Genomic DNA, 26,268 nt, shown 5'->3' on the forward strand with positions numbered 1-26,268 from the left:
TCTTCTTCTTCTTCTTCTTCCTGACTAAAGGCGTAGGCCTCTACTGAAAAAACTTACGCAAGAATGGAACATTGTGTGCCTCATAAAATATAAGTTATCCCAGGGGCCGCAGTCGATGACCAATTTCACAATGCTGTTGACTTTGGTTCCTTAGATCCCCTTGAGGCCGTGTTTTCCCATGTACTGCTACCTGACTTGTCTTAAAGCAGGGGAATTCTGAACAGACACATATTGCCACTTCATTAAGCAAGACATACACTGTGATCCGATAAAAAATGGTTTCGTTATACTTACTTATTTATTCAGTCGATCCTCCTCTACCTAATGGTGTAGAGTGTTTACAGAGAGACCTCCATCTTATTCTATCCAGAGCAGTTTTTGCTGCATTCCATTGAGTTCTCCTTTCTCTTATGTGGACTTGTAATCCTTCTTCCCAAGTTTGTCGGGGACTCTCTTTTGGGTTTCTTTCCTTCTATTCTAGCTTTCCAGGCTAATTATTTTAGGGCACCTTTCATTATTCATTCTGGCCACATGTCCGAGTCATCGTAATTGAGCAGATTCTATTATATGCATGTCTGGAGTAGCCCCTAGTCCTATTCTTATCGTTTGGTTACTTTATTCTATTTATTCTGGTTTTATATTCTATTCTCCTCAAGTATCTCATTTCGGTCGCTTGAAGTCGTCTCCTACGTTTCCAGGTTATAGACCATGAGTCAGATACATATATTAATGCAGGTACATATATAGTTTTATAACTCTTAATTTAGTTCTGTTTCTAACTTTATTAATTCGAAACTTTCACGTCGGCCGTGTTCACGCCGCGGTCCGCAACTCCTACAACACTATAACCCAATCAGCGCCTAGCTCCTCAGCACTATAAATAAGCAGCATGATACCCCTTCCCCCTGGTAACGGCTCAAAATTAATCACATCTAACTCCTACTATAACAGAATCTAATCGTCTCCTTTTACAGATCGATAGACTCATCAAAGAGCTAATTGGCTGGTCCCCTGATCTGAGAAAAATCGTGAAAGAAGCAATATTGACTATTACCGTTAAGGTGATTAAATCCCACGCGTTCGAATCTTTAAACAGCCAAATTGGCTATTACCGTTTCGTTGCCTAGACTTCGACCACTTCTCCTCTTAATCGGCACCTTCGCGTTTCTCTCTCCTCTTGGTCAGCTCGCTGTACTTCTCCCCCTTTCCCCCGTATGTTGTAGCTAATAAGTTACGTCAATTTTCGGCTTTTCGTTCTCGAAATTTTCTAGCGCTCCTTCAGTGGAGCAGCGAAATCCCAAGTGAGACAAGTGGCCAACAGGATTGGAGCTCACATATTTAGTTTTACACAGCCCCAACTCCCTTGAAAGGATAGAGGAAGTCGGGGGAATCTGGGCACCTTAGTGCTATTTCGGGTGCAATATCTCTTGTTTTTTTCTAATAATTAATTTTGCAGCTGGGATATGTTTCTTAACAATTTAGCCATATTATATAAGAATCCTGACTGCTTACTCTTAAACGTATGCAAGTAAAACTGGAAAATGCAAGTTTGTGTTTTGCCCATATTCCCCCGAGTGTGGGGATAAAATGGACATTCATGATGTAAATCACAGACAACTGAAAGAAGTGAAAAAGCATTTAAAATACTTGAAAATATAACTGTATTAACTATATATATATATATATATATATTGTAAATGCAATTTGTGATGGTTATTGCGTAACGCCTTTGGCAGATGATGTGACTCTTTGGCGATGAATGACGTTTGGAGATTCTAAGACATTTGAATCAGTGGAAGGAATTGTATGAATTGTAGGTTTGTCACTTGATACTGCAGTGCCAATGTAAGCATAATCATGAATCACACTCATGTGCAGTGGAAAAGGACCTGAAGTTCGGAAAGCATTTACAGCCCGACATACATTGACACATCTGCTCCATGCTTATTTGACAATGGAAGCAAACTCGAACTTCGTAAAAGGTCTCCTATGTTGCCTGAAGAAAGCTGTAGCACCACTGTTGTAAGCTTTCTTCAGAGGACCAAACAGACCCTTATCTGCTGATTGAAGTCAGGCTGAGGTGTGTGGAGGAAGACAAAACATGCATAATCCATTTTCTACTGCAAAGTTAAGAGTGCCAGGATTACAACTATGTGAATCACGTCCATATACTATCAAAATTGCAGGTACATGTTTACTGATGTTGAAATAAACAACGAAGTTCTTGATTATTGAAAAAAAAAATACGATGTGTGATCATTAAATTCCGAGATTGTGTCTGCTGTGGGATCACGTGATTGACACCTGTGCGCACCAGTGACATTAGACGACCTTGAAGAGACGCGACACAAAGTTTCGATGCGCTAACTTCATTGAGACCTGTGTCACACAAGGTTTTGTTAGCATGTGCATCAGCGCATTTGCGAAATCACGATAGACTCGAAACTGGAGCAGAGAGCCAACATCAAATTCTTTGGGAAATCGGCAACCGTAACCCATGGAATGTTGAAGCAAGCCTACGGGAATGAAGCAGTGAGTCAGGAGAGGTGTTTTGAGTGGTATTCGCGTTTCAGAAATGGCAGAACATCGCTGAAGGACGACAAAAGGCCAGGTCGACTACACACTTGCAACACTGCCGAAAATATCGAGAAAATTCGACAAATTGTGCATAATGATCCTCACGTACATTTGAAATATGAACGACCACAACTCTAGACAATGAACAATCATGACGACACTGCGCCAGCTCACAGAGCTCTCGCAACACTCCAGTTTTCCACCCGTAATAAGATGGTCGTCGTTCCTCACCCCCGTATTCACCAGAGTTGGTCACCTGCGACTTTTTTTTTTTTTTTGTTTCCGAAGATGAAATTCAAGCTAAAGGGTCACCGTTTTGGCACAGTGAAGGAGATCCAACGCGAATCGCAGAAGATGCTTGACAGGTACGCGACTTCCAGGAGGCATTCCTAAAATGGGAGACACATTGGGATCAGTGTATAGCTGCCCAAGTGGACTACCTTGAAGGGGATAGTAGCCAAATTTAAATGAGGTAATTTTTTTCCAGTTATGGGTAGGTCTCGGAATTTAATGATCACACCTCGTATCTCCGTTAATGTAGGCAGATTGCTTGTTGAAGTATAACTTACTGACAGCAGTCAGCTGTTCTTTCAGTCATTATTGTCCTCACTCCTTTTATAATGATACTTGGAGGAAAGTAGTTCCCTGCTGCATTGAAGCAGGCCACAAGGGTAATGGTTTCTCCCTCTTCTTTAGGGTAATTGCAATGCGCCACTTTGTGTTCTTTGAGTGCAATGACATCTTTCGCTCTTGTAATCATTTGTAGGCCATTTTCATCAAGATTGAAGACTCATTTCTATAAAGTGTAATGCTTGCCCATATTCCCCCGAACATTAGAGCCCATATTACCCCTTCATGTAGGGTTTACTTTCAACAGTTGGCACTACCGTAAACTATTCACAAAACAACGTCTGACGCAGTAGAACAGCAGTTCAAGATGTGTATTCTGTATGTATACTATTAGAATTAAAATATTTTCTAAAGTTCATGTGTAATATATTCCATATACCATATCTAAAATAAGTATTGTAAAATTTTTGTATACTTGGAAGTCAATACTCACGTTTTAGGTGGCTGTTTTAACAATGATATGAGACAATACTGCACAGCGCGCTTCCCACAGCAACCATTACGATACTCTCACTTTATACTAACCGTTATTAGCGAAGAAACATAATTCGTTACAAGAGTTTCGACATGAAAACGTAATATTACCCATATTCCCCACGTGCCCATATTCCCCCTAATTCCCCTATGTTTTCACGTACCTTTAAAGTTTCTTTTCCCATTTCCCTCTCCTTCATTCATCCCCCCCAGTCCAACCACCCCCCCCCCCCGAGTCACCAGTTTACCCTGAAGACAAGGAAGACAAGCATTCTCAAACGGCGTGTGTGTATCACCAATTTTTACCTGGCTAGAAGCCTGATAAATTTTCGAATAATCACGTCCATCGCCTGGAAAGCTTCAGTAGCTATTTTAACTTATTTTTCATTCATAAAATGCTTGTTAAGTTCATAGAATAGTCTTCCTGATGCTGGAATTCTATTATTAATCACGACACCAATTCTACTGTGACTGATTACAGAACCTAGAGAGGCTATTTACGTAAATTGCGTCCCTTGTTTCAGAGCTTGTTCTCCTATTTTAATGCTATGAAATTTTTGTCCTCTGTTAGCGATCAACGTTTTTGTTCTATTGGTATTTATCTCCATGTTTCGTTTCTTTAGTTCTCTATTCCAGGTGATGCTTTAGATCAGGGGTTGTCAGCACAGAGCACGCTGGGGCTAGCATCTCTTACCTGCTGAAAACGCAGCGCACCATAGTGCACTGCGTAGCTGCTAGCGGGTATGCGCTCTATCTCTCCCTGCTGCAAGCATTCTTCGTCATAACCTACTTACTAGGCATTTAAACTTAAATCTAACATAATATTTGAAACTCATGCCATGAGCTGCTGCCAGGAAGTCAAAAAAATGATAGCATTGTCCAAGGAAGCTTTTAATAGAAAAAGGAGCATATTCTGCGTACTCTGGAAAAAGAACTAAGGACTAGTGAAGTGTGGCATTATATGGGGCAGAAACATGGTCATTACGACGATGAAGTGAAGAGAAGCGAATAGAAACATTTGAAATGTGGATATGGAGAAGAATGGAACGTGTGAAGTGGACAGACAGAATAAGAAATGAACCTGTGTTAGAAAGAGTGGGTGAAGAAAGAATGATGCTGAAACTGATCAGGAAGAGGAAAAGGAATTTGTTTGGTCACTGGCTAGAAGAAACTGCCTACTGAAGGATGCACTGGAAGAAATGGTGAACGGGAGATGAATTCGGGGTAGAAGAAGATATCAGGTGATAGACGACATTAAGATATATGGATCATATGAGAAAACGAAGAGGAAGGTAGAAAATAGGAAAAATTGGAGAAAGTTGGGTTTGCAGTGAAAGACCTACCCTTGGGCAGAACACTAAATGAATGAATGGATGCCACTTTAAAGTGTAGAATTTCGTAAATAGTAAAATATCAGAAATAATTACAGTATAAAAAGATATTTTATGCAAATTTTATGAATCTGAATTACATTTATATGATTAAACTACACATTTTACTAATGAAGTCCAATGTCATAATTTTGGCATAGAAGAGATTGCCTTTTGTGTGTATTGCATAAAACGGACGGCTTTTTATTTAGATAACTAGTAAATGAATTTATTAAGATTTATTAGCTTTTAACAATAGTTCAAGAAAATGAACTATAAACTGTGTTATGGTTTACAACATAACAAAAGAACTGAATTGTTTTGAAATATAAGTATAATGAAGAAGTGTGACACTAATTTTTTCTTCGTAATGTGATGTCACGTGTTGTTTTACGTATAAGTCCTATTTGAACGTCCATATAAAGTCAGATATGAAATAAAAAAATGTACAAAGGCTGGAATTAACAAATGAAAAACATATGTGAGCACAAACTTGAACTAAAACAAATTATGAGTGGTGCTTTGGGAGTCTCTGCACATTACAATCAATGGTTGTAAACATATGAAGAATTTCAAAGGAAATCTATCTCCATCTTTTTTATAAAATGTATTTTTCTCCTTCCTAATGAAATTCTTGCTACCAAATTCTTCTCTTAGTGCGCCTAACTTTGTTTTGTTTTCATATGTTCACGACTGTTGGGCCAGCAATTCCTTACATCGTACGACAGTATAAGACTATTATGCCACGGTGTTTTTTCGAAATTCATTGGTAATTCCTGGTATAAACTTTTGAAATGATTTCTTAAACGTGCGAAAAAACTTTGTATCGTCCTGATGTAAATCATCAACCAGTCCTCCATTCTATTTTTCTAAAACTAATCGATGGACCCAGACTCTTCTTCTATTTTTACGTATATTCTTTCTCCGTATGAGCAAAGTTTCCAAATGTATATCTCTTTCTATGCCCATGTTCACTGGAAGACTGAAAAATTCTCTAAAAAAATATAGTTTATTAAGCAGCGCCACTTACGTGTGTTCGAAGCACCACCAACGCGCGTTCGCAGGATCACTAACACGCCACTAGTGGTTGCTAAGTGGCCTCGTCTGAAGGAGTCCTAAGATGCCGCCACGTTATAGGCTATTCCATGCATACCTACACTCCTGCTGGTTGCTTGGAGACACTACGTCAGGGATGCCAGAAATCAGACTCTAAATGTGCAGTTTGGTGCGCGGATCGCCGGTCTGTGCAGACTGCATCATTCGAGCGTTGCTCTCACCCTTTCTTAGCTGGAGGGGTGTACAATAATCTATTCTGCGCTTCTAGGGTTGGATTAAATAGGCATTTGGACATTATAAACACACTTAGCAGAAGGAAAGAACATGTTTATTATCAGTGTCTATACTTGACAATTGTAATACAAGAAACTTTAGGCTTACTCAGTTATAATAGTTCACAAAGTAGTGATTTGTAAAGCATAATTTATTAATATGATTTTTATATAGTATTTGAAGAAAAAAATATTGCAGTAATTTCGAAACAACAAAAAACGAACAAGTATTTCATTTTACGTAGTAGGTACTAATTATTTTAAAGTAATAGACCTTACTCTTTCATTGTTCGTCGAGCATTATTATTTATTGGGACCATTGGTACAAATGTTGAAGAAAATATTATACTCCCAGTTAATTATATGTAGTAGGACATTGTGAAGTTTTTACACAGAAATAATTTCCTTGCTGTATGTTAATATAAATTAACATTAATATTAATAAATGATACAAATTAAGTTTAGAATTTAAATTCGCATACAGTTAATTTGGAAAACGTTGAGAGGAAATATCGACAAGTTGGAAGCGTTACTGAAAGAAATTAAAAGTGTAGTTCACAAGCTGTGAAGCGTCGATATTCTATTTATGTCAGGTTTAAAGGTTTACTAATGTAAGTATATTAGCATAATATAGTGACGTGAGATGGAAAATTTGCCATTATATATTTTTCCGCCTTGCAAATAGTTGCTTTCTTCGCTCCTTACAACTTCAAAAGCCTCATATGTATTCCTCACTATATTCTCATCACTTACCAGCTAATGAAATGAAAGTCACAAGTCGTCTAATCTTTGATGGCTGTGTTAGTACAGACTCCAAAACAACGCCATTGTCAAGTTAGTTTTGCCATGAGAGTACGATTAAGAAATAAGCGGTGGCAATATCATATTTTGAGAACTTTTCTAATCTGATCTAAACTGTCACAACACTATTACCTCGACATGGGCTGATGAAAGCCTTTCATTTTAAAATAATTATTGTTGGGTGAGGAAAACATTATAACAATTATGTTATATGATTCGTAATTTCTCTTCTTCGTAATCTCTGAACTCCTCACCTTATTTATCATAACTCATTCACAGACACAGACAAATCAGCACCCGTACTGAAACTGCGTTATTGAAACAAAAGCTGATATGCTGTTGCAGGTTTGTATAGGCCTGTCGCGTTCCCCTCCAAGGCGATTTACTCCCTCCAGGTAGGGGAATAGAAAGTGCATATCGCACAGAGACTACTGCACAATGTGCAGGGTTTTGGCATGTCTGCTCTAGGTAACCAAACGCAGAACTCTACTGATAATAGATATACATATAAGCCAGAACCTCAATCAGAGGTATCTTACTGTTTGATGTAATGTATTCGTATCTACAACATTCCTGTTAAAACTTCTTCCTTCAACTGCAACCAGAATACTGAACGTAAGCTACATATTTTACCAACGAACAAACAAATTCGTAAAATTTTCCGTGATAAATGACATGGATTGACACAAAACAACAATTAAAATATAAAATATTCATATATACAAATTACTTTTTAATAAACATTATATGTACCGGTACACTTCTGAATATGTCTGAAAATGTTTACGAATGTGGTACCTATGATGCTCAAAGAAAAAAATACCCCACTCTGTATTTTTAATATGGATCGTACAGCAAAACCTAGTGTGCCAAACATGATGCAGAATGTCATTTCTCCTGAAGGAAAGCGATTCGTTCGCAAAGTAGCGTCGGCAGGTGGACAGTCACAGTTGTGTGTGCGATAGAAAAATGTTTCTGCAGGCTTGGTTTATAAATCAACAAGTAAATGTAATAAGAAGGTAACAGCTAAATATGTCATTGAAAAAGATTGTTCGAAATACCCAAGGAAACGTAATCGCTGAAGAAGAGATACTTCAAATTCATAAGGGTTATTGAAATATTGAAAGAATTTACAATACTTCGAGGTTTCATAAATATAAAAGGAAAAAGCATGTTTTAAAACAAATAATGCGCCCAGAAGAAAATGTTCAAAAGTTACTTCTTGGTAAAAGGCAATAAATAATCAGATGTGAAAAAGTTTTTTTTTAACTACTTTTAACGCTGCAATAATAGTATTCCAATCCACTGTATTTCATTCGTAAAAATCTGTGCATTTGTCACTGGAAGAGTGTGAAACTCAGCAGTTGGATCGGAAAGAAAAGGGGATTGCGTAAAAACTCACTCCGATCTCTAGACGGTCTGATTTGCTCCCGGCTGGCGAAAAACCGTCTTGTGTGAAACTAATACAAAGAAAAAGAACTACTGTTTTAATAACAGAGAAAAGATAACTCTCGCTTTCTTTTCCATCTTTCTAGCCTAGCATCGTGAATTTCACTGTGAAACCCGCCTTGTGTGTTTCAGAGCTATTATCTTATTTCCCGGACAAGCTCCGTAAATTCTTTAAAACTCAGTCACGTAACTCATTCTATCTTCTTTACACTCCGCCTTCCTGTTCCAACATCACATTACTCCCGACAAAGGACAAAAAGTAATGCAAAAGCAGTTTTGCCGTTGTAAGTGGAGACGTTCTATATGATTTTAATTTCCCTCTCTGTTTAAAAGCGTGACACGGCAGACAATATTTAAACAGAAAAAGTAATCTAAAGCTGGGTGCATTATTTCTACTGTAGAACGAGAAGCTTGAATCTGATGATAATATCGGGTACCCGTCGCAGGAAAAAGAAGAGAACAAGAAAGAATGAAAAAGTCACCATACTCACACCTAACAAATTCGTTTGTAAGTACTTTTCTTTTTCAATATGGTCTCCTTTTACATACATTTCGCCAAATCGCAGTTATTACTCCTAACAGACTGATGATTCCCCAAAAATGTGCATGGAAAAATCTGTTATTGCAAAGAACTTTCTGTTGACGATTCGCATACCCTATTTTATTTGTTGTAATTTCTGTAATTCATGGTCTAACTCCGAACCCAGCGGTCCTGGGTACGATTCCCGGTAAGGACGAGTTGCCTGGGTAAGGTTTTTTCTGAGTTTTTCCTTCACTCCTATGGATGAATATCAGGTAACTTTATCAGGCGATCGGAACTCCACTCATCTTCGCCACTTCCTTTCTTCCCCCATCATCCTTTCCTCATCATCCCGTTTCTGGTTTTTCAGATCACTCTACCTGCGGCCTCCCGAAGTTGCTGACTCTCTGGACCGGCCTCAGTGGAATGTAGTTCAGCGATGTTGGATGGCTTCTGCAATGGCACCCGAGGCGGACCTACTCGGGGGAGGAGTTTCGCCTCGAACAGACAGGGGGGCCTTGGTGGAATTTGCAGAAGCAGGAATGGTATATGGATTCGTCGAGTGTAGGGACTGGTCGTTAAAAGAGTCATGTGGTTAGGGCAGTGCGCGTAGGGGATTTGTGGCATGCAACTCATCCCATGACGAGGGTTAGTGCAATAGATCTCAATAGGTCGTAGTGCGGTCAGTTAAATTCCATTCCAATTTCATTCCATTCTGTAATTCATTAGTGTATTATTATCTAATTATAATTTTGTACTCGGAAAAATAATTCGACATTATTATTTCCATAAAATTCCAAAGGAAGATATAGATTCAGATGATGTTATTGCCTTCACGTTAATTCGAAGGGGACAGTATTTGTGATTCAGCGGTTTGAATCATTCCTATCGTCCAGACCTGTAGAGTAACGCTGGCCACGAAACCAGGTAGCCTGGGTTCGATTCCCGGTCGGGGCAAGTTACCTGGTTGAGGTTTTTCCCAGGGTTTTCCCCTCAACCCAATATGAGCAAATGCTGGGTAACTTTCGGTGCTGGACCCCGGACTCATTTCACCGGCATTATCACCTTCATTTCATTCAGACGCTAAATAACATAAGCACTGTCTCTTCAACTGTACAATAACCTACATTCTCAGAAAAGAACTATTATGTTTCAACACAATCTATTTCATCCCTATAATTATCATCGTCTATTGCTTCATCATATCTTTATTTTCATATCTTCACTTCCTTTCTATTCATTATCCCCATGCATTCAGAGAAAACTGAATTAAGTAAAATAAGTCCATGGGCCTCAACGTTTATTATATAAAATAATACGTGCCAAGAGCGAAGCAATAACAATGTTGCTTTATTTTTTTGAATGTACAAATGAGTTACGTATAGGAAATAAAAACACATATTGATACATATGGGTAAAGGAGGAGGAGCTCTCAAGCTTTTTTTTTCAACGTTATGCCTGAAATTCAAATATCCCCATAACGCAAGACTGTATTTAGCTCTGGGAAGATGTTTTATATTAATTGGTTGTAGATCAAGTGCAATATAGTACTGTTCTGAGGAAAAAATCCACTCTTCTTCATAAGTGGACCTTGTTCATACTACTTGGCTGATTTTTAGTTAAAACAATTTTTGTCCTAATACTGTCCTATTGAGATAATTAGTTTCAAATTTGTTTAGTTTTGGTCTTAAGTGTGAGTATTGATGTAATACAAATGTTTACATAATATTATACAATAATTCCAATTTTGTTTGGAAATGAGAGAATGTAATTTTAATCAGTGGTAAAGAAACTTGTTTCGAATGTAATCCAGTAACATCTACACACACGACACATGAACACTACTGGAACCGTTAATTTGATCCTTTCCTGCTGCTCAAACTTGTGAGGCTATTTCTAGACTTATCAAACAGCTACTATTTTTAACTTTTCTTTTTACATAAAATTAAATTCTCTCCCAAAAATGAATCTCTGGTATCTTTACTTGGTTATGTTACATCTGAAGATTCAGAAGTTGGAGCATGAGGAAACCATTACAGGAAATCAATTCAGTTTAAAAGAAAACTGACATCTTAAGAATATTAACGTTGCTTTGTATGTCCGTGACAAAGATGTTGTGAGCTAACAGAAAGGGAACCGATTTATGCGAGCGATATTTGAATACTAGTAGCCTGATGCAGAATTAATATTGAAATCGGAAAAAGGATGATGCCATTTTATTTATTCGCTTAGCCTATATTATTGCCACATGTAACGTTGTTTTATCGTGTGAGTCCATAATCGTATCTATCTTTAAGAAGGGAGACAAGACAAACTGTAGTAACTTCCGAGGAATATCACTTTTGTTGACGTCGTACAAAATTTTGTCCAATATTCTTTTGAGAAGATTAACTCTATATGTAGATGAAATTATTGGTGATCATCAGTGTAGTTTTAGGCGTAATAGATCAACTCCTGATCAGAATTTTGTATTCGACAGATAATGGAGAAAAAATGGGAGTATAAAGTTACAGTGCATCAGTTATTCAGAGATTTCAAAAAGGCATATGACTCGGTTAAGGGAGAAGTTTTATATGATATTCTTATTGAATCTGGTATTCCCAAGAAACTAGTTCGATTAATTAAAATGTGTCTCAGTGAAACGTACCGCAGAGTCCGTATAGGTCAATTTCTGTCAGATGCGTTTCCAATTCACTGTGGGCTAAAGCAAGGAGATGCACTATCACCTTTACTTTTTAACTTTGCTCTAGAGTGTGCCATTAGGAAAGTCCAAGATAACAGAGAGGATTTGGAATTGAACGGGTTATGCTTGTCTATGCGGATGACGTGAATATGTTAGGAGAAAATCCACAAACGATTAGGGAAAATACGCGAATTTTACTTGAAGCGAGTAAAGAGATAGGTTTGGAAGTAAATCCCGAAAAGACAAAGTATATGATTATGTCTCGTGACCAAAATATTGTACGAAATGGAAATATAAAAACTGAAAATTTATCCTTTGAAGAGATGGAAAAATTCAAATACCTGGGAGCAACAGTAACAAATATAAATGATACTCAGGAGGAAATTAAACGCAGAATAAATATGGGAAATGCGTGTTATTATTCCGTTGAGACGCTTTTATCATGCAGTCTGCTGTCAAAAAATCTGAAAGGTAGATTTTATGAAACAGTTGTATTACCGGTTGTTCTTAATGGTTGTGAAACTTGGACTCTTACTTTGAGAGAGGAACAGAGGTTAAGGGTGTTTGAGAATAAGGTGCTTAGGAACATATTTGGGGCTAAGAGGGCTGAAGTTAAAGGCGAATGGAGGAAGTTACACAACATAGAACTGCACGCATTGTATTCTTCACCTGGCATAATTAGGAACATTAAATCCAGACGTTTGAGATGGGCAGGGCATGTAGCACGTATGGGCGAATCCAGAAATGCATATAGAGTGTTAGTTGGGAGGCCGGAGGGTAAAAGACCTTTGGGAGACCGAGACGTAGATGGGAGGATAATATTAAAATGGATTTGAGGGAGGTGGGATATGATGATAGAGACTGGATTAATCGTGCTCAGGATAGGGACCAATGGCGGGCTTATGTGAGGGCGGCAATGAACCTCCGGATTCCTTAAAAGCCAATAAGTAAGTATTAAGTACTTTACGTTTCTTACTTAAGAAAAATTATTATGCCAAGAGTATCATAGACACAAAATTAGTAAAGATTGTGAATCATCAAATCTCTCAAACCGAAGGATATAACTATAAAAAAGTTAATTAAATAAATGGATAACACTTCAGGAAAATCTGCTTCTTTGATTCTGACAGGAGAAAGTGATCAACTCAATTTAAATACGGAAGAGATATTGTGCAATACGATACACGCAGTAAACGAGAGCAACAATGGAATGAATTATAAACGAAGTTAATGGTATGGTTTTTCAAGATAAAGAATAAAATGCTTTCAATTTACCATCGTGTTTATTTAACACTTAATTCCAATATGTATTCCAGTGTGTTGTTTTTTTATTATTAATCTATTTTTTGTGTACATTTCATTCAATTGTCGGTTTCTGGTTTAATTATGTAAATAGTATTTAATTGTAATCTAATACTAATATGTATACTAATGTGTTTATTTTTATTCTTACTGTGTACATTTTTTTTTATTGAATTATCAGCTTCTGTTTTTATATGATTCGAATTTGATTCTAACATATTAATATGTATTTCACTATGTTTATTTTTATTTTATGAGGTAAATTTTATGTAACTACCTCTTTTGATCTCATTATGTATCAGTATGTAATTACTTAATTCTGATCTAGTTTTATGTTCAACTGAGTAAGCAAGTTTTAATCCTGGTTGAGTGTAAGAGAAGGCCTTACGGCCTTAACTCTGCCAGGTTAAATAAAGCCATTATTATTATTATTATTATTATTATTATTATTATATTATATATTAATGAGCGTGTACATCACTACCTAGCGAAACAATTGGGCATGTTAATTTCTATGTAGGTGATCATATATTTAAAACAACAACTAACGAAATAATTGGGCACGTTAAGCTCTGTGTAAGTGATCATATATTTAAAACTACAAAACGGGATATTTTAATATTCCTCTCAATGAAAAAAGGGACAAAAGAGGACCGTAAAATGTGAATATTTTATAAAAATTGTTTAGTCATAAATACTTACGTGTGGATACTGATAAATAGGCTATATTAACAAAGACTGTGTAACTTGCATTATATAATAGTACTCAATTCACTCCAACCAAACAGCCCTTAGAACTAAATCAGCACTCATTGATATTTTGCTGATGATTGGATCTTCTTTAGTAAGTCCTTATTACAAAGCATTTTATGAAAGTTGACACACATGTGTTTAAAATTCACTTTATTAATCAATATACAGTAACTTCTCTCTCTTCCGGACAGTAGGGTAGGTAATTATTATTGGCTACTCACAGTACAGCACGTACCTTCTTCCTCCCCCTCCATGTACTTTCTTCCTCCCCCCCTACTTGCAACCCCGTCATTCTTTCAGTGAAGTACAGGTTGTTTGTGAAAGAAGTTCACCATACTTTCAAAGATAAACGCTCGAAGTTTGTCTTTTAAAGAATAACTAAACTGCTTATTTTGAAGCGGCTGAACGAAGGGGAAACTATTTCTGCTATCCCAAGAAGTATAATTTATGACTGGAAGCGTAATCGGTCTGCATTGGAAGAATAATGTGAATCTACGAGCTCTAATGACAAGCGTCGTACATTGAAGCAGCCTAGTGTTTTCAAATACGATAAGGAACTGTTTCTATGGTTTCAAAAACAAAGAAGGAAAGGTACTCCAACATCTGGCCCGATTCTGAAAGAGAAAGCGCTTGATATGCATTAGAAACATGGAGGCGATAGGCCTAATTTCTCTGCTAGTGATGGGTGGTTGTCAATGTGGAGGAAAAAGTATGGTGTTCGTCCGCTTGCAATTTGTCGAAAGAGGATGTCATCTGATACCGTTGCAGCTGAAGAATATAAAACTACAGTCCGAGATTCGATGAGTAAACAAGAATTATCTCCCCAGCAGATATACAATTGTGACGAAACTCTTTTAAATATCAAATGTCTAACGAAAAGAACTTTATAATCTACATCATACAAAAATGTACCTTGTCTCAAAATCCAAAAATGACATGTGACTGTATTATCTTGCTCCAATGAATCAGGGGCAAATAAACTTCCCTTGATGTTAATTGGAAAATCTGCTAACCCTAGAGCATTGAAAAATCTGATGCATGATCTACCTGTCTATTATAGGAGCCAGAAAAAAGGCTGGATGACCTCTGAGATCTTTAAAGAGCGGTTCCATACACAGTTAGTTCCCTCCGTAGATAAATATTCCTCAACAAATGGATTGTCCCCCAAAGCGATCTTGCTAATTGACAATGCTCTATCACATGCATCAGAAACGGAACTAATCTCAGAAGAAATTAGAGCCGTTTTTCTACCCCCAAATTGCATTGCTGTGATACAGCCTATGGATCAGGGAGTTTTACAGAATTTCAAATGCCTTTATAAACAAAAGTTAACCAAACATCTTGTTAAAGCTGATGAGGATTCCATACCCGTTCAGCTGAAAAAGATGAAAGAGGTAATTTACTGGGCTGCAGAGTGTTGGAATTTAGTATCAGTCGCTCTGATTATACTATCATGGAAGTGTATTTTACCGAACGACACTGATATGATTGCATCAGAGGATGATGGCAACTTGGGAGAATTTTCACATGCCGAAGGTTACTCAGCACTACACTCGGCTCTAGCTTATTTGCAACAGCATAGTGCTTCAGCTGAAGAATTGCAAACAGTAAGGCGTTGGCAGGATCACGCTGCTTCCCATTGTTAATCGTGGGACTCTGTCATTACGTTAAACATTTCGTTTAAATATCAGAAAGGAATAATTATTTTATTTTATCCACAAAGTTACTTCAGTGAGGTGTGAAAGTGTCTTTTCATTCCGTTTTATTTACTGACGACCGAAACATATTGTTATTCTCTGGCATAGAGAACATTTATTTTGTGATCTAAGTTCTTTTTCTTTAGTTTTGTAAAGAACATACTGTATACGTTTATGGGGCTCAAGCACAACAATCTATTCTGCAGGATAATCTCATTTGCCAGTTTAGTTTTCATAAAGAAATAAGTCATTATTGTATGCACAACAGGTGCTCGTATATTGTATGCAAGTACACTTTACATTGTAATTGCTTAACATGTAACGAAGTTCATTTTGTTTTATAGAAATGCGTAATTTTCTCGAAATTTATTTCCAGAAAATACATGCTTTTTTATTTTTTCAGATGGGGAGCTTTAAGTATTCTGATTGTGTATGTAAAATGTTTAAGAATATACTGATTGTAACTACTGTGATCGATGATTTAATTACTGTATTATTCAAATGTTCACAAATATTTTCTTATCACATTTACCCATATTAATTATGTAGACGATGGAGGGATAGTTAACTAAGTTCTGTACCGTCTTGCAGTAAGGCGTGGCCTGTAAAATCAAGTGAATGCCGGACGACGAAGCGGACGGACGACATAGCAACGGATCACAGAGAATTTACTGTACCTTTCAAAATTTGTACACAGAGTGCTCTTGTCACTTGTCCATAAACCATTCATGTAAGAGAACACTCGTTCAGTGGGGGGCGTTAGTTCTAGGAGAACAAAGATGAAATTTATATATTTGATGAAAATTGGAAAAGATCACATTGTACACAATGAAATGTGAAATCATTTATATCCAAAAGTCGCTAGTAGGTGCTCTTTCCAGCTTCAATATTTTTTATATATAATATTATTTAATATACATGCCTACAGTAATCATCATAATGAGCCATTTTGTTATATTAAGAATTTTAGATAAGGGCGCAAATAGCCATAGTAGCTGACGTGCCCTTCTTAAACCCTACTACTACATAATGAGCCATATCACCTAACATAGCTGAAGTAGCCACTTCGCGAATTAAATCTTGAGTCTTTTTATATCCATCAACTGGGTACTCCTGAATTAACAGTTACCCAACTGAAGTCTCGTAAACTGTCTAGAGGCACAAGAAAAAATGTATTTAACCTTCCAGTAGTGGCGCCCTCTTTCAGAGCATCACTGCTGGCGCCAAGTCTGGTAGACCCATATATATTTAATTTTATTTCTGACTCTTCCAACCAATTTATTAATATTTTAGAAATTTGACAGCATCCATAGAATATACTGAAATGGGTGAATTGCAAATAATAAGCAGTTTGTTATTATATAACGTCTATTTTAATTAATTTTAAAAGATTAAAAAAAAGTGAATGTAATGTGAATGTTATCAACAAAAGCCTTTCAAATCAGCAAACAATTGAAATATTGTGTATGGTATTCCTTAAAAAAGTAAAAATAATATTTAAATACTGGTTTGAGACAGAAAATCATATAAGCACTGCATTCAGAGCGTGAAAACTGAGCACGACTTAAAAATATAAATTTCTTACATATTTTACAAAAGTATTTTGTTTTACTGCCCTTTTTGCAGAAAAAGCACCGTTCTTCTCGTTCCCTCTGGAAACTGATCAACCTTAACATGTTGAAAAGATGTTCCAGCAACCTCTTGCCTTCTTTCTCGTACTTCACGTGGAAGATTTGTAAGGGCAGCTCTACGTTTCAAGTGATCATCTGTTAATCCCACAGCCAACTCCTTCACGTACTTCCTGTGGACACTGTTTTCCTTCTGATTGTTAAATATACAAATCACTTGCGAGTTTATTCCAGCAATATTTAGTAGTGCATACATCACCAGTGGCCATCTTCTGGTATTTCTTGCGAAGTCATAGACAGCACAAATTTCAACAATTAATATAATAAGCACAAGGTTTGTCAACCACGTCGACACCTTTCTTAGTGGAGTTATAGAAGGTGACAATTTATGGCTTGCTTTTGTCACCTGTTGATGAATCTATTGAGTCATCATGATGCATACTAGATGCTAAAATTATATTTTTGCCCTTTTTCGGTACGTAAGAAACGATGGTAATGTCTTCTTGGAAACCAAACACACTAGATCCCACTGGTCTCTTTTTGGAATCCACAAATTCTATTGGCACCTCCCTTTTATTCTTTCGAACTCTTCCCACACAGGTTGTTCTATGGCGATTCAGCAAGCTTGTAATAAGTGGAAAGGAAGTGAACCAATTATCACATGTAATGTTCCTCCCTGTTCCTGATATTGGTTGAAAAAGTCGCTTGACTATACTCTAAGGATCATTTTTTGTCCTAAATGGACCTTCTGGTTGTTGACCAACATATGGTTCCATATTTAGGACATACCATGTCTTAGCATCAACTAAGGAAAAATTTTTGATGCTATATTTATTAGGTTTTTTAGGCATATATTGTTTGAATGAGCATCTGCCTCTGAAAGCCTCCAACATTTCATCTACTGTTGCAAATTCACCTATTGTGTATAATTTTTTGCAGTTGTTCAAAAACAAACACCTGACGAATTGGGGCTAACTTATCCCATTGTTTTCTATTGTTTCTTATTTCTGTATTGTCAAAACGTAGATGACTAATAAAAATAAATAACATTTAATATGCCATCTTCAAAAACAAGAGACCAACAATCAGTAGGAGTTTTAGCCTCTCTAGCACATGGCCTCACACCTGGTAGATGTGTCACAATATTACACTGCCGAGTCCTAACAGCCTTTGGTGAGCAGTGTTGTCTCCATACCGTACCATCTTTAGATTTGAAACCGGGAACTCTAGGAACTTTGTTCGGAATCTCAAATTGTTCATCATCACCACTCGTCTCACCTTCCTGTTCTGTATCTGTATTGCCATCAAATACTTCCACTTCACCGTCCTCTTCATCAATGTCGGCGTCATCATCACTATCATTCTCACAGCTTACAAACTCGTCTAGCAAACTCACAACTAATTTTTCATTTTCTTCGTAAGACATTTTAGAAGTATCTAGCAAAGTCACAATTCGTTTTTCATTTTCTTCATAAGACATTTTTGAAGTATATCGTAAGCTAAATATTAATTAAAAACTAGAAAAATGTTTCAGATCATCAGTAAACAGAATAATCCTCTGATATTTGAACCAATCAGTTCGTTACTACCACAAATAATTCTTAAGCACTAAAACTTCAAAATGAAACTGTGTAACGCCAACACTGGCGCCAAGTCTGACAGACCCTTTACGTAATTATCTCGCTTACTGCTGCACGAATAGCCACGTCGGCACTCACATGTCAACTATGGAAAGAAACAGGAAGCTAGGTGGAGAAACAGATTTCTACCCCCAAACACTTCAGAGTAAATAGTAAAAGTAATTGTGCCGGGTCTGTGAGACTTGGCGCTAGCACTGGAAGGTTAAATACTCTGCTGCTCCATCCACTGGGTATTTTTGACTTAAATGTCACCCAACTATAGTCACATAAACTCTAGAGGGGCATTATTTGTTCATTAAAATATTTAGCTGCTCCATCCACTGGGGCATTTCTGCCTTAATTGATTTCAGACTAAAATCCCGTGAACTCTCATGGGGGACAATCCATTTATTTAAATATTCAGTTGCTCCATTCACTGAGGACTTCCTGCTTTTTTATTATTAGACTGAAATGCCGTGAAATCTAAAGGGGCACAATTCATTCATTTAAATATTCAGCTGCTCCATCCTTTGCAGAATTCCTGTCACAAATGTTATCAGACTGAAATCCCGTCAACTCTCAAGAGGCACAATCCATTTATTTAAATATTCAGTTGCTCCATCTACTGGAGAACTCCTGCCTCAATTGTTATTAGACTGAAATTCCATGAACACTCCAGGGGCAGAAATTAAAATTCGGCTGCGCCATCCACAGGGGAATTATTGCCTTAAATGTTATCACATTGAAATCCCGGTGAATTTTCCAGGGGTACAATCTATTCATTTAAATATTCAGCTGCTCCATTTACTGCAGAATTCTGCCATAAATGTTATCAGACTGAAATCCCGTGCACCCTCTAGGGGCACAATGAATTCATTTATATATTCAGCTACTCCATTCTCTGGGGAATTCATGTCTTAATTGTTACCAGAATGAAAATCAGTGAACTCTCTAAGGGCACACTTCATTTATTTAAATATTCTATACCGAGGTCGTCAGCACAAAGCACCCTGGGGCTAACATCTCTTACCAGCGGAGAACACAGTGCACCATGGTGCATTCGTAGCTGCTAGCGGGTATGCTCTCTAACTCTTCTTGCTGTACGACGGTGCACACGGGACGGCATCGCTTACCCTTTGCACATTTCAGCGAGTGCTGACGACCACTGAGCTATACCATCAACTGGGGCATTCCTGCTTTAAATGTAATTAGACTGAAATCCCGTGTTCTCTCAAGGGGCACAATCCTTTTATTTAAATATGCAACTGCTCCATTCACTGGGACATTCCTGCCTTAAATATTATCTACTGAAATATCGTGAACTTTCTAGGGGACACAAACCAATGATTTAAATACTGTATTCAGCTCAAACTGATATGCCGTGAACGTCTTAGGGGCACAATTCGTTTATTCAAATATTCAGCTGCTCTATCCACTGAGGAATTCCTGTCTTAAATGTTATCAGACTGAAATCCCATGAACTCTCTAGCGGTACAATCAATTAATTAAAATAATGAGATGCTGCATACAATGTAGCATTCCTGTCTTAAATATTATCAGACGTAAATTACATGAAATCTCCAGGGACACAAGCCAATTATTTAAACATTCTGCTGCCCCATCCACTGGGGCATTCCTAAATTCCCATGAAATCTCTAGGGAAACAATCCATTTTAATTAGATATCCAGCTGCCCCATACACTGGGGCATTTCTGTCTTAAATGTCATTGGACTGATTTTCCGTGAACTCTCTAGGGACACAATCCATTTATTTAAATATTCAGCTGCTCCATCCACTCGGGAATTTCCAGCTTCAAATGTTATCAGACTGAAATTTCGTGAATTCTCTATAGGCACAATTCATTAATATAAATATTTAGCTGCCCCATCTACAGGGGAATTCCTGCCTTAAATGTTATCCGGCTGAAATCCCGTGACATTTCCAGGGATACAATATGATTATTCAAATATTCCGCTGTCTCAACAACTGGGGCATTCCTGCCTAAAGTGCTATCATACTGAAATTCGGTGAACTATCTAAGGGCACAATCGAATTATTTAAATATTCAGCTGTGTCATCCACTGGAACATTCCTCTCTTAAATGCTGCCAGACTGAAATTTCGTAAACTCTCTAGGGACACAATCGAATTTTTAAATATCCAGCTGTCTCATCCACTGGAGCATTCCTGCCTTAAATGTTCTCACACCAAAATCCCGTGAAGTCTCTAGGGGCACAATCCATTTATTTAAATATTCAGCTTCCCCATCCACTGGGCTATTCCTGCCTTAAATGTTATCAGACTGAAATCCCGTGAACTCTCTAGGGCACAATTAATTTATTTAAATATTCAACTGCTCCATTCACTGGCGCAAATCTGCCTTAAATGTTATCAGACTGAAATCCCGTGAACTCTCTAGGGCACAATTAATTTATTTAAATATTCAACTGCTCCATTCACTGGCGCAAATCTGCCTTAAATGTTATCAGACTGAAATCCCGTGAACTCTCTAGGGTACAATTAATTTATTTAAATATTCAACTGCTCCATTCACTGGCGCAAATCTGCCTTAAATGTTATCAGACTGAAATCCCGTGAACTCTCTAGGGCACAATTAATTTATTTAAATATTCAACTGCTCCATTCACTGGCGCAAATCTGCCTTAAATGTTATCAGACTGAAATCCCGTCAACTCTCTTGGGTGGACATGTCTGCCTTAAATATTATCATACTGAAATTCCGTGAAATTTCTAGAGGAACAATCCATTTATTTCAATATTTAGTTGCCCCATCCATTGGGGCATTCCTGCTTTAAACGTCATCAGACAGAAATCCCGTGAACTCTATAGGGGTATAATCAATTTATTTAAATATTCAGCCGCTCCATGCATTGGAGCGTTCCTGCCTTAAATGTTATCAAACCGAAATCCCATGAACTCTCTAGGGCACAATTCATTTATTTAAATATTCAACTGCTTCATCCACTGGGGCAAATCAGCTTTAAATATTATCAGACTGAAGTCCCGTAAACTCTCTAGGGGCAGTTAATTTTTATTAATTTCCTGCTGCTCCAGCCATTGGGGCATTCCTGCCTTAAATGTTATCAGACTGAAATTCCGTGAACACTCGAGGGACAGTTCTTTATTTAGATATTCAACTGCTCCATCCACTGGGACAAATCTGCCTTAAATATTATCAGACTGAACTCCCGTGAACTCTCTAGGGACAATCCCTTACTTAAATTTTTGCTCCACTATCCACTGGGGCATTCCTTCTTCAAATGTTATCAGACGTAAATCCCGTAATCTCTCTAGGGACACAATTCATTTACTTAAATATTTGGTTGCTACATTCACTGGGTCATTTCTGCTTTAATTTCATTCAATTCTTTTCGAATGAAGTATATGTTTTTGCTTATTTCAGTGCTGTTGGCGGCATTCATATAAAAGCATGAAATAGTACAATAGCCATCGGCGTGGCTCAGTCGGTTAAAGCGCTTGCCTGCCGGTCTGAAGTTGCGTTCGGGAGCGGGTTCGATCCCCGCTTGGGCTGATTACCTGGTTGGCTTTTTCCGAGGTTTTCCCCAACCGTAATGTGAATACAAGGTAATCTGTGGCGAATCCTCGGCTCCATCTCGCCAAATATCATCTCGCTATCACCAATCTCATCGACGCTAAGTAACCTCGTAGTTGATACAGCGTCATTAAATAACAGACTAAAATAAAAAAAAATAATAAAATAAAATAGTATAATTGGTTTTAATCGTTTTACCATAGCACAGATCAACGATAGTCAGCTACATCAGTCACGTTCTTCCCCAAGACACACCCATACTGTTGCAGGTTTATACGTACCAATAATATAAACCGCGCAGTTGTCCCTTTTATGTAATATTTAAAGTCTTCATCAAACTGATATAAAGGAATATATAGGAAATATTGTAGCGAAAATTAAATGCCGATAAGTCATTGCCACAAATAAGGGACTTTTTTCGTCCCTGCTCCTGTGCAACGTCACATATTTGCTTGGGGAGGAAAGGAGGTGGCATAAACTTTGTAATGTTTCTTAATATACTGACGTCCACGACTAAGCTAAGCGACTTGAAATTTAACGGTCACTACCCAGCAGAGATAAAATGTAATATCTGTATATCTGGCGCGTGTATTCGTTTTGCTGAACTACAAGACAATGTTAGCTTATTTAAAGTTTGTGACTGTAGCCTGTATGTATTTTCGTTTGGTTTTACTTTGTTTATAATTTTATTTTTCTTTATTTTATTTGTATTTTTGATGGTGTAGAAGAGAAGGTCTGATGGGCTTAACTACACCAGAATATATATATATATATATATATATATATATATATATATATATATAAATTAAAAAGCAATTGAACGTAAGGCACGTGATGAAATGTTTTCTTTTCGGTGCCTAATCCACAGCTGTTTTGGATTGAGTTAACTTTTACAGGCATTTGGCTAAGAAGTTCATTAATCATATAAGTGACGCTACGTAAATATTCACGTTTATGAACGAAGAAAGCTTAGTAAAGACAATTCGTTTTGATATTCTATAGTTAAGTTTCCGAGATTTCCGAAATCAACGCCGTGTGTTCATAAAATATTGAATATTATTTCTATTTCTTCAGTGCACTTCTCCCTTGTACACCTTTAGTTAAAACTAGAAATCGAAATTTTAAGTCTGTCTTAGCCCCGAGATCCCGTTTTTACCAATTCATTCCGTATCCCGCGGCATCCGCAGTTTCTCCGTTCTTTCTCATTCAGACCTTGACGTCCACTGAGCATAAAAATTGCACAGTGTAAACGAAGTAACGTGCAGTGGTGCGCGTGGGAGTAATAACTGTAAATGAAGGAGAGCTGGCACTCACCAGGGGGTCCACTTTGAGACGCCGGGTGTGGGGGACACTCCGCTTGCTGCGCGCGTGGGGCAGCGCCCGGTGTACGAAGTGGAACTCATTCGGGGAGCCCAGGATCTGCAAGTCAAATCACACACAGCAATTATTAAACATATTGCAAGTTATTGTTATTGCCTTTGTGACAGATGCCAATGGCTTCCCGTCAAACTACTAGGTACGAGCAACATACGCTGCCAGGATTGTTTTATTTACAAACTCCGAATAGTAATTTAAACAAAGTCACATTTTGCTTCCGTTGGGTAAATAATATAGAAAGGAAGCCTTTTTGTTAGCCATCCTTGCTTACATAGAATAACAGATCGATGTAATAATACAGTAAAATTCACTCACGTAGGAAGTACTCAATAGATATCCAAAGGAAGCCATTTACCTATATGAGAGGATAAAACCTAAAACGATCATTCTAATAGTACTCAGAAGGGAGATGAGACATATGATGGCCCCATACGAGATGGAATGAACAGCTGACTTTGCTAGAACGGCTGGAACGAGATTCATTATTTAATACCTGTGATTGCCCTGCTGGTGAACGTATAGTATATTCTCAAGCTGAAAACAAGATTAAATATTTCTGAAAATGCTTTTTAATTCTTGTGCATACAAAGCGAGGTCCACTTTATATCCACATAATGAGGTTTTCTTTCAAATAACCTATAATTAAAAAATAATTTCATTTAAAGAATAATACAGTTTAACGCTAGGATAGTTATTTTTTAATTTTCGCTATTTTGGCATCATTTATTTCGAAATGTAACCTATCATAGCTATCTCAAGTAGGCCATAGTCTTTTTTATTGGTTCTCGCATTTTATTTGGAAAATATATTCCCGAATTAACACTTTTTGTGTCTACAGGAAAATAAAAAGATTGATCTCATGCGGTGTTATTGTGCATGCAATACATAATTTTCAACCACACTGAATGTATAGTTCTAAATGGATTGAGGCGTGGGCTGACTTCATTTCGAAAATTTGTTAGAGAATTAGAAGACGTAATTTCCGTAGTAGATATGAAATATTTTGGTAAACGAATATTGATAAAAAAAATTCTACGTAAATGAGGCATTACTTTACAATAATTTAAGAAAAGTAGTGAAAATTACATAAATGGAGCATACAGTAGGGTACGAAATATGTTACATGGAAATTTCAAATCAGCTACTCACCAATACGATTGTATTTCAAAGGGAATTGGAATAATTATACTCTTGTAAAATTAAATGTTTTCTGGAACATGAATAATGCCAAAAAAAAGTGGTGTGTGAACTTCGATTTTTTCTTCGCTACCAGTATCAGAATTATACAGAAATTCAGAAGGGCTATGTAAGCCTTAAATTGTGCACACGGATGATGCGAATTTCAAGTTAAATGGAAACTTCAGTACCAAGAACTGCTGGATCCTGGAACAACTTATCCGAATGTGGAAAATCAATGAGGGCTACTTGATGTGAAAATTAACGTTTGATTAATTCCGTACAATATGTTATTAAAATATTTCCTTGTAGGAAATAATATGGTCGAACGTTTACAATAGCTTGATGAATAATATTATTTTACAATTTTTCAAGATTATCTACTCGATATTGCAATGATACAATTTTGATATAAAAAACCCATTGTCATATGCAAAATGGCGCTCAACTTCACACCTACCCATAAATAAATCACGTGGCAACAGAAAAAAAAATGTATTCCTTACGTGCTAAGAGCAGAACCGGATGAAGGTAAATGAAAATAAGATAGAGACCAAGTTCATAGGAACAAAAATAAAGAGGGTAAACTGAGAATACTAAATGAAACAGTGCAGCAAGTGGACAGCTTCAAATACTTGGGGTGTACTATAGGCACTAACATGAGCTGCTGCCAGGAAGTCAAAAAGGGTATAGCAATGCCAAAGGAAGCTTTTAATAGAAAAAGAAGCATTTTCTGCGGACCTCTGGAAAAATAACTAAGAAAGAGAAGTGCTTTGTGTGAAGTGGATTAGAAACATGAACATTACGACGAAGTGAACTGAAGCGAATAGAAGCATTTAAAATGTGGACATAGAGAAGAATGTGAAATGGACAGACACAATAAGAAATGAAGCTGTGTAGGAAAGGGTAGGTGAAGAAAGAATGATGGTGAAACTGATCAGGAATAGGAAAAGAAAGTGGTTGGGTCACTGGCTGAGAAAGAACTTCCTACTGAAGGATGCACTGAAAGGAATGGTGAATGGGAGAAGAGTTAGGGGGAGAAGAAGATATCAGATATTAGACATTAAGAAATATGGATCATAGACGGAGACAGAGAGGAAGGGAGAAAATAGGAAAGACTGGAGAAATCTTGGTTTACAGTGAAAGACCTTTTCCCTTGGGCAGAAAACTATGAATGAATGAATTACTCACCTCTGGTCTATATGATCACCAGATATAAACCCTGCGACGCTGTCCGTCACAAGTGTCACCATGAATTTTAAATGATAAATTCCTGACCTTGACCGGAACTTGAAGCCGGATCGCATGTG

At 37.2% G+C, this 26,268-nt stretch overlaps 1 protein-coding gene across 1 annotated transcript in view; it reads right to left on the reverse strand.

Moving 5' to 3' along the window:
* The window catches only part of amon (prohormone processing protease amontillado), a 637,284-nt gene extending 613,462 nt beyond the window's left edge, over positions 1–23,822 (reverse strand). Inside the window, exon 1 of the mRNA XM_069816284.1 lies at positions 23,720–23,822. The gene's annotated coding sequence lies outside the window, so the exon portion shown is untranslated. The remainder of the gene's footprint in view (positions 1–23,719) is intronic.
* Between the last annotated feature and the right edge of the window lie 2,446 nt (positions 23,823–26,268).

This window comes from Periplaneta americana, chromosome 17 (assembly GCF_040183065.1).
Source record: "Periplaneta americana isolate PAMFEO1 chromosome 17, P.americana_PAMFEO1_priV1, whole genome shotgun sequence".
Taxonomy (NCBI): Eukaryota; Metazoa; Arthropoda; class Insecta; order Blattodea; family Blattidae; genus Periplaneta; species Periplaneta americana.